This window comes from Pongo pygmaeus, chromosome 20 (genome assembly GCF_028885625.2).
Source record: "Pongo pygmaeus isolate AG05252 chromosome 20, NHGRI_mPonPyg2-v2.0_pri, whole genome shotgun sequence".
In the NCBI taxonomy this organism is placed as follows: domain Eukaryota; kingdom Metazoa; phylum Chordata; class Mammalia; order Primates; family Hominidae; genus Pongo; species Pongo pygmaeus.
This window is the reverse complement of record NC_072393.2, coordinates 13974532-13986693: the sequence shown is the minus strand read 5'-3', so window position 1 is coordinate 13986693 and position 12162 is coordinate 13974532. Positions and strand designations below refer to the sequence as shown.

Below are 12162 nucleotides of genomic sequence, written 5' to 3'. Positions count from 1 at the left end.
GTGAGGGGCAGAACTTCATTGTGAACAAAGGCCGTCTTATTACGTAGATAAAGTCTCCCATGTAATCTCTCCAAGCTGCCCACAGAAGAGTAGATGAAGTCTGTTTGGACAGGATGACAATTTTTAGTCTTTTCTCTTTGCCAATGGCTAATATTTCCTGGATATTTGATGAGATTATTGAGGAGTCATCTTAAGACAACTGCATTTCTTTTGGAAGAAGTTTTCATCAGTCAAATAAGGGAACTTCCAAAGAGAGCCCCTCCCTGTGCTTGGGAGATGGGGAGAAACAAGAGAAAGTTAGGAAGTCCTTGGTTCTGAGGCAGCTTATAAGGCCTTCCAATATCCTTCTTTTTTTTTTTTTGAGACAGGGTCTCCACTGTCACCCAGGCTGAAGTGCAGTAGTGCAATCACAACTCACTGCAGCCTTGAACTCCCAGGTTCAAGCCATCCTCACACCTCAGCTTTTTGAGTAGCTGGGACCACAGGCACCATGCCTAGCTATTTTTTGTTTTTTTGAGACGGAGTCTCGCTCTGTCGCCCAGGCTGGAGTGCAGTGGCGCAATCTTGGCTCACTGCAAGCTCCGCCTCCCAGGTTCACGCCATTCTCCTGCCTCAGCCTCCCGAGTAGCTGGGACTACAGGAACCCGCCACTACGCCTGGCTAATTTTTTGTATTTTTAGTAGAGACGGGGTTTCACCGCATTAGCCAGGATGGTCTCGATCTCCTGACCTCGTGATCCGCCCGCCTTGGCCTCCCAAAGTGCTGGGATTACAGGCGTGAGCCACCGCACCTGGCCACTATATATTTTTTTTAATTTGTAGAAATGAGGTCTTCCTATGTTGCCCAGGCTACTCTTGAGCTCTTGTGCTCAAGTCATCCTCCCACCACTCCAGCCTGGGCATCATAGTAAGACCCCATCTCTTAAAAAAAAATTTCTGGCCAGGCATGTGGCTCACGCCTGTAATCCCAGCACTTTGGGAGGCTGAGGTGGGCGGATCATGAGGTCAGGGGTTTGAGATCAGCCTGACCAACACGGTGAAACCCCATCTCTACTAAAAATACAAAAATTAGCCAGGCATGGTGGTGTGCACCTGTAATCCCAGCTACTCAGGAGGCTGAGGCAGGAGAATCACTTGAACCCAGGAGGCAGAGGTTGCAGTCATCTGAGATCATGCCATTGCACTGCAGCTTGGGCAACAAGAGCGAAACTCCATCTCAAAAAAAAAAAAAAAAAAAAAGAAATCTATAAGAGCCAAAGGCCTCCAGCCAGCACAAAGAAAGAAACAGACATCTGGAAAGACTAATTAAAGCCTACCTGGTTTTGACAATATATTACTTATCTCTGGTTGCGTAACAAATTACCCCAAAGTATAGAGGCCTAAAACATTTATTATCTCACTGTTTCTTTGGGTCAGGAATCTGGGTGTGGCTTAGCTGAATCCTATGCGCAGGGCTGCAATTGAGGTGTTGGATGTGCTCATATAAAGAGGGTAGGGCTAGGCAGACATCCCAAATGGCTTGATCACAGCCACAAATCAAATATAAAAATGTCTAAGGCCGGGTGCGGTGGCGCACGCCTGTAATCCCAGCACTTTGGGAGCCCAAAGGAGGCAGATCGCGAGGTCAGGAGTTCAAGACCAGCCTGACCAATATGGTGAAACCCCATCTCCACTAAAAATACAAAAATTAGCTGGGCGTGGTGGCACATGCGTGTAATCCCAGCTATTCGGGAGGCTGAGGCAGGAGAATTGCTTGAACCCGGGAGGCAGAGGTTGCAGTGAGCCAAGATTGCGCCACTACACTCTAGCCTGGGTGACAGTGTGAGACTCAATCTCATAAAAAACAAACAAACAAACAAAAAAACAAAAAACATCTAACTGGCTGGGCATGGTGGTTCATGCCTGTAACCCCAGTGCTTTGAGAGGCAAAAGAGGGAGGATCACTTGAGGCCAGGAGGTCAAGACCAGCCTCGGCAACATGGCCAGACCCGTCTCTACAAAAAATAAAAAATTAGCCAGGCGTAGTGGCACGTGCCTGTAGTCCAAGCTACTCAGGAGGCTGAGGCAGAAAGATTGCTTGAGCTTGGGAGGTGGAGGCTGCAGTGAGCCATGATCTCATCACTGTACTCAGCCTGGGTGACAGAGCAAGATTCTGTCTCAAACAAAAATAAAGTAAAATTTCTAACTTACGTTAGTTTGCTGAGAGTGATGGCTTCCAGCTTCATGCATGTCCCTGCAAAGGACGGAACTCATTTTTTTATGGCTGCATGGTAGTCCATGGTATATATGTGCCACATTTTCTTAATCCAGTCTATCACTGATGGGCATTTGGGTTGGTTCTAAGTCTTTGCTATTGTAAATAGTGCTGCAGTAAACATACAGAAGCCAAACACCGCATGTTCTCACTCCTAAGTGGGAGTTGAACAATGAGAACACATGGACACAGGGAGGGGAACATCACACACTGGGGCCTGTCAGGGAATGGGGACCAAGGGGAGGAAGAGCATTAGGACAAATACCTAATGCATGTGGGGCTTAAAACCTAGATGACGGGTTGATAGGTGCAGCAAACCACCACGGCACACGTATAGCTATGTAACAAACCTGCACGTTCTGCACATGTATCCCAGAACTTAAAAAAAAAATTCTAACTTATTTGACCTGCTTTCTGAGCTCTAATTGGTGACTGGAAGGATAAAGAAGCCAGGACTGGACTCAAACTTTGGGTTCCTAGAGAGGAGAAGGAGCTGGAGGCCTGGCACGTGGGAAGAGGGGTTGGATCTCTGTGGCCCGCAAAGGCAGGAATAAGGCCAGTGGTGCCATTATCAGGCAGGTGGGTTCCAGCCACAATCACACATTTTAACAAACCGAGGGAGTGTTTGCCATAGCTAGAGCTTCCAAATCCATAGAGTCGAAGGAATAAAGAATTAGAGTTTCCAGCTAATGTGAATGTACACAGCTCTCTTAGAGGTCAAATATCAAAACATATTAAAGAATGCAATAGTAAGACAATGAGCTTAGGCAACACAAGGAGACCCTGTCTCTGTAAAAAAGTTAAGATAAAAATATATCAACTGGGTGTGGTGGCATGTACCTGTAGTCCCAGCTACTCGGGAGGCTGAGGCAGGAGGATTGCTTGAGCCCAGGTGTTTGAGGCTGCAGTGAGCTATGATCGCACCATGGTACTTCAGTATGGGTGAGAGAGAGACCCTGTCTCTTAAAAAAAATTAAAGACAATGGAGAGCTATAGGTATTTGAGTGCAACTGATTTATATAAATAACCATAAATCCATTTGTTTGTTTATTTATTTAGAGATGGAGTCTTGCTCTCGCCAGGCTGGAGTGCAGTGGTGCAATCTCGGCTCACTGCCACCTCTGCCTCCCGGGTTCAACCAATTCTCCTGTCTCAGCCTCCCAAGTAGCTGGGATTACAGGTTCCCACTACGGTGCACAGCTAATTTTTTTTTTGAGACGGAGTCTCGCTCTGTCGTCTAGGCTGGAGTGCAGTAGTGGCTCGATCTCGGCTCACTGCAAGCTCCAACTCCTGGGTTCACACCATTCTCCTGCCTCAGCCTCCTGAGTAGCTGGGATTATAGGCACCCACCACCATGCCTGGCTAATTTTTGTATTTTTAGTAGAGATGAAGTTTCACCGTGTTAGCCAGGATGGTCTCGATCTCCTGACCTCGTGATCTGCCCGCCTCGGCCTCCCAAAGTGCTGGGATTACAGGCGTGAGCCACCACGCCCGGCTTTTTTGTATTTTTAATAGAGACGGGGTTTCACCACGTTGGCCAGGCTGGTTTCGAACTCCTGATCTCAAGTGATCCGCCCGCCTTGGCCTCCCAAAGTGCTAGGATTATAGGTGTGAGCCACCGCACCCAGCCTTATTTTTTTTTATCTGGCAAGGGAACTTAACAAAGAAACTTCTGTTAGGTAAGCAGTCAGTCAAAAGAGTTTTAAACACATGTGAAGAAATAGATACCAAGAATCAGAAGAAAATCAATCCATAACAGTGACGATCTATGACGGCAATGATGTTATAGCTGTGATGATGTCATAATGATGGATGATGTCATCCCACCTCACTTTTCATCCCCTTTTCCACTTCTTCTGCTTATCCACTGAAATTTCCCTGGGGCCCAAGGCCACGATGAAGAGGAAACTTCCCAGAACAGACATGGCATGGAAAAGTCATGCTTCACTAATTAGTGGAAAGCTAGGTTTTGAGGGACAGTCCAAAAGACACCCTGAGCCTTTTCAGTTGAGGAGGAACATTTGAATCACAAGAATCAGTGTGTCCAGCTTGGTCTAGAACAAAATGGCTACTGGGATACTCAACACCAAGGGGCAGATGGCCTGTTTCGAAGCAGGGAAGGCCAGAAGAGTGATCATTCTGATAGATTCATCCATACAAAGAGCTAGCAGCACTTTGTTTGCATTCCTGAAGCTTATTTACCTTTGGTAAACTGTCTCATTGATATTATTTCCCAAGGGCATGGAGTATGGTCTAGAACTATCCAATAGGAGACTAACCAGCTACATGTGGCTACTTAAATTTATTTATTTAGTTTTTGAGATGGAGTCTTGCTCTGTCGCTCAGGCTGGAGTGCAGTGGCACGATCTCAGCTCACTACAACCGCCACCTCCGGGGTTCCAGCGATTCCCCTGCCTCAGCCTCCTGAGTAGCTGGGATTACAGGTGCTCACTGCCATGCCTGGCTAATTTTTGTATTTTTAGTAGAGACGGGGTTTCCCCATGTTGGCCAGGCTGGTCTCGAACTCCTGACCTCAGGTGATCTGCCTGCCTCGGCCTCTCAAAGTGCTGGGATTACAGGTGTAAGCCACCATGTCCCGCCAGCATCCACCTGCTTTTTTTTGAGACGGAGTCTCGCTCTGTTACCCAGGCTGGAGTGCAGTGGCGTGATCTCGACTCACTGCAATCTCCACTTCCCGGGTTCAAGCGATTCTCCTGCCTCAGCCTCCTGAGTAGCTGGGATTACAGGTGTGCATCACCACACCCAGCTAATTTTTGTATCTTTAGTAGAGATGGGATTTTGCCATGTTGCTCAGGCTGGTCTTGAACTCCTGACCTTGTGATCCACCTGCCTCGGCCTCCCAAAGTGCTGGGATTACAGGTGTGAGCCACTGCGCCTGGCCCTACTTGCTTTTCTATGTACTGTGCAGTTGCTGGATTGGGACAAAGGGCCAGAAGTTTCTATGAACTACCAGGGAAGAGCAGGAACTTGAAGAATTGGGATTCTCCTCCTAGAAAATGGTCTGACCAGTACCATCCAAACTGAAGACACTGAAGAACAAAAGCTGAAGAGAGCAAAGAAGTGGCCAGGCATGGTGGATCATGCCTGTAATCCCAGCATTTTTGAGAGGCTGCAGTGGGAGGATCCCTTGAGCCCAGGGGTTCAAGACCAGCCTGTGAAACACAGTGAGATGCTCTCTCTATAAAAAGAGTTTAAAAACTAGGCTGGGTGTTGTCATGTGCTTGTAGTCACAGATACTGTGAAGATTGAGGCAGGAGCATCACTTGAGCCCTGGAGTTCGAGGCTGCAGTGAGCTATGACTGTGCCACTGCACTCCAGCATGGGTGACAGAGTGAGACCCTCTCTCTCTTTTTTTTTTGAGGAGTCTTGCTGTGTTGCTCAGGCTGGAGTGCAGTGGCGCAATCTCAGCTCACTGCAACCTCCACCTCCCGGGTTCAAGCAATTCTCCCGCCTCAGCCTCCCGAGTAGCTAGGATTACAGGTGCCCACCACCTGGCTAATTTTTGTATTTTTAGTAGAGACGGGATTTCGCCATGTTGGCCAGGCTGGTCTCGAACTCCTGACCTCAGGTGATCCACCTGCCTTGGCCTCCCAAAGTGCTGGGACTACAGGCATGAGCCACCACGCCTGGCCAAGACCCTGTCTCTTAAAACAATGGAAAAAAAGAGCAAAGACTGCCTATTTTGTTTATTACTGCATCCCCAACATTTAGAGCTATGTAGTAGCACTCAGTAAATACACTGAATGAATGAATCAATAAATGAATGAGGGAGTATTTGGGTAAGTACTTAGAATATAAATAAATAAAATTAGGCTGGGCATGGTGGCTCACGCCTATGATCCCAGCACTTTGGGAGGCCAAGGCAGGTGGATCACTTGAGGTCCAGAGTTCAAGACCAGCCTGGCCAACATGGTGAAACCCTGTCTCTACTAAAAAATACAAAAATTAGCCGGGCTTGGTGGCAGGTGCCTGTAATCCCAGCTACTTGGGAGGTTGAGGCAGGAGAATCGCTTGAACCTGGGAGACGGAGGCTGCAGTGAGCCGAGATTGTGCCACTGCACTCCAGCCTGAGCGACAGAGTGAAACTCCATCACAAAAAAAAAAAGAAAAGCAGGTGGATGCTCTAGAAAATTAAAGGGAGGAGCTATGGCTTTTTGTATGCATATTAGCCAGGTCAGAAGAACTAATGATATTGGTATAGCCTATAATTTACTTGGATATTCCTATATTCCATACTTGGGATATTCCTAAAATACACACCACATCATGGAGCAAGAGGCCATTTTTTTTCTTTTTTGAGACGGAGTCTCGCTCTGTCACCCAGGCTGGAGTGCAGTGGCATGATCTCAGCTCATTGCAAGCTCCGCCTCCCGGGTTCACGCCATTCTCCTGCCTCAGCCTCCCAAGTAGCTGGGACTACAGGTGCCCGCCACCTCGCCCGGCTAATTTTCTGTATTTTTAGTAGAGACGGGGTTTCACCATGTTAGCCACGACGGTCTCGATCTCCTGACCTCATGATCCGCCCGCCTTGGCCTCCCAAAGTGCTGGGATTACAGGCGTGAGCCACTGCGCCTGGCCGCAAGAGGCCAGTTTTAAATTTTATTTTTCTTCAGGCAAACCCCAGGGTGTCTTGTGCTTAAACACCATAATTTCCCACAAAGGAGCCCCTGCCACTGCTGTGTTCACCACCAGAATTTTCTCGTTAGCATCAGGAATAATAATGAGTTTGTCTGAGTGGTAACAACAGCTTGGAAGAGGTGACTCCAAAAGATGTGTTTAGGGGACCCGGCTGGGGGCTGGAGAAAAAAAAAAAGACAGGACATTGGGGCAGCTGGGCGGCTTAAATAACTTCTGGTGGGGGACGGGGAGGGAGCATCCTGTCAGAATCTGGGTGTTTATAAGTCCTTAGAAATCACCTCAGCCGGGCGTGGTGGCTCACGCCTGTAATCCCAGCACTTTGGGAGGCCCAGGCAGGCGGATCACGAGGTTAGGAGATCAAGATCATCCTGGCTAACACGGTGAAACCCTGTCTCTACTGAAAATACAAAAAAATTAGCTGGGCGTGGTGGCGGCTGCCTGTAGTTCCAGCTACTCGGGAGGCTAAGGCAGGAGAATGGCGTGAACCCGGGAGGCGGAGCTTGCAGTGAGCCGAGATCGTGCCGCTGTGCTCCAGCCTGGGTGACAGAGTGAGACTCTGACTCAAAAAAAAAAAAAAAAAAAAAAAAAAAGAAATCACCTCAACATCCTCATTTGACAGAGGGGAGAACAAGACCAGGGAAAAGTTAAGTCATAATGTCACAGAGCTTGTAATGGCAGAACTGGGAACAGACTCAAGTCTCCTGATTTTTTTTTTTTTTTTTTTTTTTTGAGACGGAGTCTCGCTCTGTCACCCAGGCTGGAGTGCAGTGGTGCGATCTCAGCTCACTGCAACCGCTGCCTCCCGGGTTCACGCTATTCTCCTGCCTCAGCCTCCCGAGTAGCTGGAACTACAGGCGCCCACCACCATGCCCAGCTAATTTTTTGTTTTTTTAGTAGTGATGGGGTTTCACCATGTTAGCCAGGATGGTCTCGATCTCTTGACGTCGTGATCCACCTGCCTCAGCCTCCCAAAGTGCTGGGAATTACAGGCATAAGCCACCATGCCTGGCCCAGTCTCCTGATTTTTTGAGACAGTCTTGCTCTGTCTTCCAGGCTGGAGTGCAGTGGCGCGATCTCGGCTCACTGCAACCTCTGCCTCCCAGGTTCAAGCGATTCTCCTGCCTCAGCTGGGAGTAGCTGGGACTACAGGTGCCCACCACCATGCCCGACTAATTTTTTGTATTTTTAGTAGAGATGGGGTTTCACCATGTTGGCCAGGCTGGTCTTGAACTCCTGACCCCAGGTGATCCACCCACCTAGGCCTCCCAAAGTGCTGGGATTACAGGCATGAGCCACTGTGCCCTGCTGAGGTCTCCTGATTCTTGGCCAGGGCTAGTTCCACTCAGTTGAACTGTTGATTACAATCATCCATTGTGTTTCATATAATCCAACTGGGTCAACCAGTTTCCAGAAAATCTGGCTATTTTAAGAATCTTGGCCGGGTGCAGAAGCTTATGCCCATCCCAGCACTTTGGGAGGCTGAGGTGGGAGGATCACTTGAGCCCCAGGGAGTTTGAGACCAGCCTGGGCAACAAAGCAAGGCCTCACTTCTGCAAAAAAGAACCAAAACTAAAACCAAAAACCAAATAGCTGTGCATGGTGGAGCACACCTGTAATCCCAGCTACCTGGGAGGCTGAGGTGAGAGGACCCTTTGAGCCCAGGAGGTTGAGGCTGCAGTGAGCTATGTTTGCAGCACTGCACTCCAGGCTGGGTGGTAGAGTGAGAACCTGTCTTAAAACAAACAAAAAAAGGGCCGGGCACGGTGGCTCACGCCTGTAATCCCAGCACTTTGGGAGGCTGAGGTGGGCGGATCACTTGAGGCCAGGAGTTCAAGACCAGCCTGGCCAACATGGTGAAACTCTGTCTCTACTAAAAATACAAAAATAGCCAGACGTGGTGGTGCGTCTCTGTAATCCCAGCTACTTGGGAGGGTGAGGCAGGAGAATCACTTGAACCCGGTGGCAGAGGTTGCAGTGAGTGAAGATCGTGCCATTGCACTCCAGTCTGGGTGACAGAACGAGACTCCATCTCAAAAAAAAAAAAAAAAAAAAAAAAAAAGAATATCTACAGTGAGAGAATTAATATAGTGTATACTTTCTGGTAGAGAACAATGGTTAAAGAATTCAAGACCAGGCTTGCTGGCTCACACCTGTAATCTCAACAGTTTGGGAGACTGAGGTGAGAGGGTCTCTTGAGGCCAAGAGTTTGAGACTAGCCTGGGCAACATAGTGAGACTCTGTCTCTATAAAAGATACAAAAATTAGCCAAGCAGGGTGGTGCATGCCTATAGTCCCAGCTACTAGGGAGGCTGAAGTGGGAGGATCCCTTGAGCTCAGGAGTTGGAGGCTACAGTGAGTCATGCGAGTCATGATTGCACCACTACAGCCTGGGGGACAGAGTGAGATCCTGCCTCCCAAAATAAAATGAAACAAAAACAATAAAATAAAATAAAGAATTCAAATCTATTTAGTGAAAACAGATTTCTCTCTTTTAAATCTTGGCTCACGGCCAGTGTTTCTCAACAGGAGCCATCTTCACCCCTTCAGGGGCAATGTCTGGAGACATTTTTGGTTGTGACAAATTGGGTTGGGAGGGAGTGTTCATGGCGTCTAATGTTCGTTTTTTGTTTTTTTGAGACGGAGTTTCACTCTTGTTGCCCAGGTTGGAGTGCAATGGCACGATCTCGGCTCACTACAACCTCTGCCTCCTGGGTTCAAGCGATTCTCCTGCTTCAGCCTCCCGAGTAGCTGGGATTAGAGGCATGTGCCACCACGCCCAGCTAATTTTGTATTTTTAGTAGAGACAGGGTTTCTCCATGTTGGTCAGGCTGGTCTTGAACTCCTGACCTCAGATGATCTGCCCGCCTCGGCCTCCCAAAGTGCTGGGATTACAGGCGTCAGCCACCGTGCCTGGCCGTGGTGTCTAATGAGTAGAGGTTGGATATGCTGCTCAACTTCTTACAGTGCACAGGACAGCCTTTGCACTACTAAGAATGATCCGGCCCCAAATGCCAGTAGTGCCAAGGTTAACAAACTCAGAAATCAAAATAGGAGCTCAGTTTGAACAGGAAGTTGGTGGGCCATTTGACTAAGATGGAGATGCCAGGTGGGCTTAAGAATTTTCCAGCAAGGCCAGGCGTGGTGGCTCATGCCTGTAATCCCAGCACTTTGGGAGGCTGAGACTGGCAGATCACGAGGTCAGGAGATCAAGACTATCCTGGCTAACACTGTGAAACCCCGTCTGTACTAAATATACAAAAAATTAGCTGGGCGAGGTGGCGGGCGCCTGTACTCCCAGCTACTTGGGAGGCTGAGGCAGGAGAATGGTGTGAACCCGGGAGGCGGAGCTTGCAGTGAGCCGAGATCGTGCCACTGCACTCCAGCCTGGGCAACAGAGCAAGACCCCGTCTCAAAAAAAAAAAAATTTCAAAAGGTATGCAGTTTTTAGGCCAGGTGCAGTTGCTCATGCCTGTAATCCCAGCACTTTGGGAGGAAGACGCAGGTGGATCACTTGAGGTCAGGAGTTTGAGACCAGCCTGGCCAACACGGTGAAACCCGGTCTCTACTAAAAATACAGAAATTAGCTGAGTGTGGTGGCACATGCCTGTAGTCCCAGCTACTGGGAGGCTAAGGCAGGAGGGCTGCTTGAACCCGGAAGGCAGAGGTTGCAGTGAGCTGAGATCATGCCACTGTACTCCAGCCTGGGCAACAGAGTGAGACTCTGTCTCAAAAAAAAAAAAAAAAAAAAAGAAAGTATGCACTTTTTTTTTTTTTTTTAAGAAGACAAGGATCTCACTATGTTGCCCAGGAGGGATCGGCACTCCTGGGCTAAAGCGATCCTCCCGCCTCAGCCTTCCAAGTAGCTGCGACTAGACTTGGGCCACCAGGCCTGTCAAGGTTAGCATCTTTGAGCTCCTAAGTCCAACACTATCGCCATCACTTTTATGGTCCGGATGGCGTTTGGGGAATTTTGGGCATTTTATTTCTTGCCTTCATTCCTTCTCCCCACCCTTAATATTTAAATATTATCCTACTCCCTCTGCTGAGATAGGTACAAGGCTCATCCCACCTCTGGATTCTCCAGTGAGGGTTACTCCACGGTGGGCCCCTTCCCCTTCACGTCCTGCCAGGAAATCCCCTTGGGGCGAGTCATAACTTTTCTGGACCTCAGTTTCCTTCCCTGTAAAATAAGAACAATAATAATACTTCCTCGGGCTGTTGTCGGGGACTCTTCAGCCCACCACTCCCACCCCGAAGTCCTACCCAGCGCTCACCACAAAGCCTACCCTCTTCTGAGTTCTCTGAATCCTCAAAGCCTCCTCTGAGATAGAGGCTGTGAACTCCTTTCCTACAAATGGGGAAACTGAGGCTGGGAGACCCGAGAACTGGACCATGATCTCAAACCTTTGAGGGAGGGAGCTACCCTGGAAGGCGATGGTCTTCTCCAGAGCCCTCCCAAGGGCGCTCAGTACCAAGTGGGCACCCAGAGAAGTTTTCTTATCCCTCTTGGTCCCCTCGGATCCTAACTCCCAGCTCGGCGAGGATCCCAGAGGCGGGTTCAGCCTTCGCTGGTTGACGCCAGCTCCGAGGCGCATGCGCAAGTGAGCGCGCGCGGTGGCCTGTGGGAGGCTGGCTGTGAGCCCGAAGCTCAGCCCGGACGCCGGCGCTGTTGTCAGGGCGACCGGGGTGGGACGGGGCCAGAACATGGCCACACCTTTACTTGCTCTTCAATGTCCCCTTGCTTTCACTGGGCCAACCTTCTCTTAATCGTTCTTTGTTGTTAGTTAGTTCCCTTCCTCGATGGACAGAAGCTGACTGGTAGCGCGTGTCTACCGAAGGACAGGCAGAAGCAGGAAGATCTCGGCCATGATTAAGCGCCGGTGGAGACCTCTGAGTCAATTCGGTTCATATACACGTGTCAATTTTTTTTTTCTTTCCTCTTTTGCCTTTGAGTAGTTTGTAATTTATTAGCGACATCTGTAATTTATCTCACTTCTCCGGCCAGATCTTGCTTAGGCAAAACCGCAAACCTGAAGTTTGCAGAAATGACTCAGTGGTGACTAATTCCATTAGGAAAGCATTCTTCACAAAAGAGTTCACAGCAGGATTTCTTTAAATAGAAAACTTCCTCAGTGCACTGAAAACGATTCATTTTATATAAAACACATTTGGATACCGGATCCTCTTTTCTGTTCACTTTTTTTTTGAGACTGAATCTTGCTCTGTCGCCTAGGCTGGAGTGCAGTGGTG

General features: G+C 48.8%; 1 protein-coding gene across 4 annotated transcripts in view; it reads right to left on the bottom strand.

Moving 5' to 3' along the window:
* YJU2B (YJU2 splicing factor homolog B) overlaps positions 1–11515 on the bottom strand; it is a 32501-nt gene extending 20986 nt beyond the window's left edge. Inside the window, exons 1-2 of one of the 4 annotated variants that reach the window (XM_054464230.2) lie at positions 11187–11515; positions 10982–11092 (exon numbers count right to left, since the gene is read on the bottom strand). The gene's annotated coding sequence lies outside the window, so the exon portion shown is untranslated. The remainder of the gene's footprint in view (positions 1–10981; positions 11093–11186) is intronic. The other 3 variants (XM_054464228.2, XM_054464227.2, XM_054464229.2) reach the window with 3 other exon arrangements.
* Between the last annotated feature and the right edge of the window lie 647 nt (positions 11516–12162).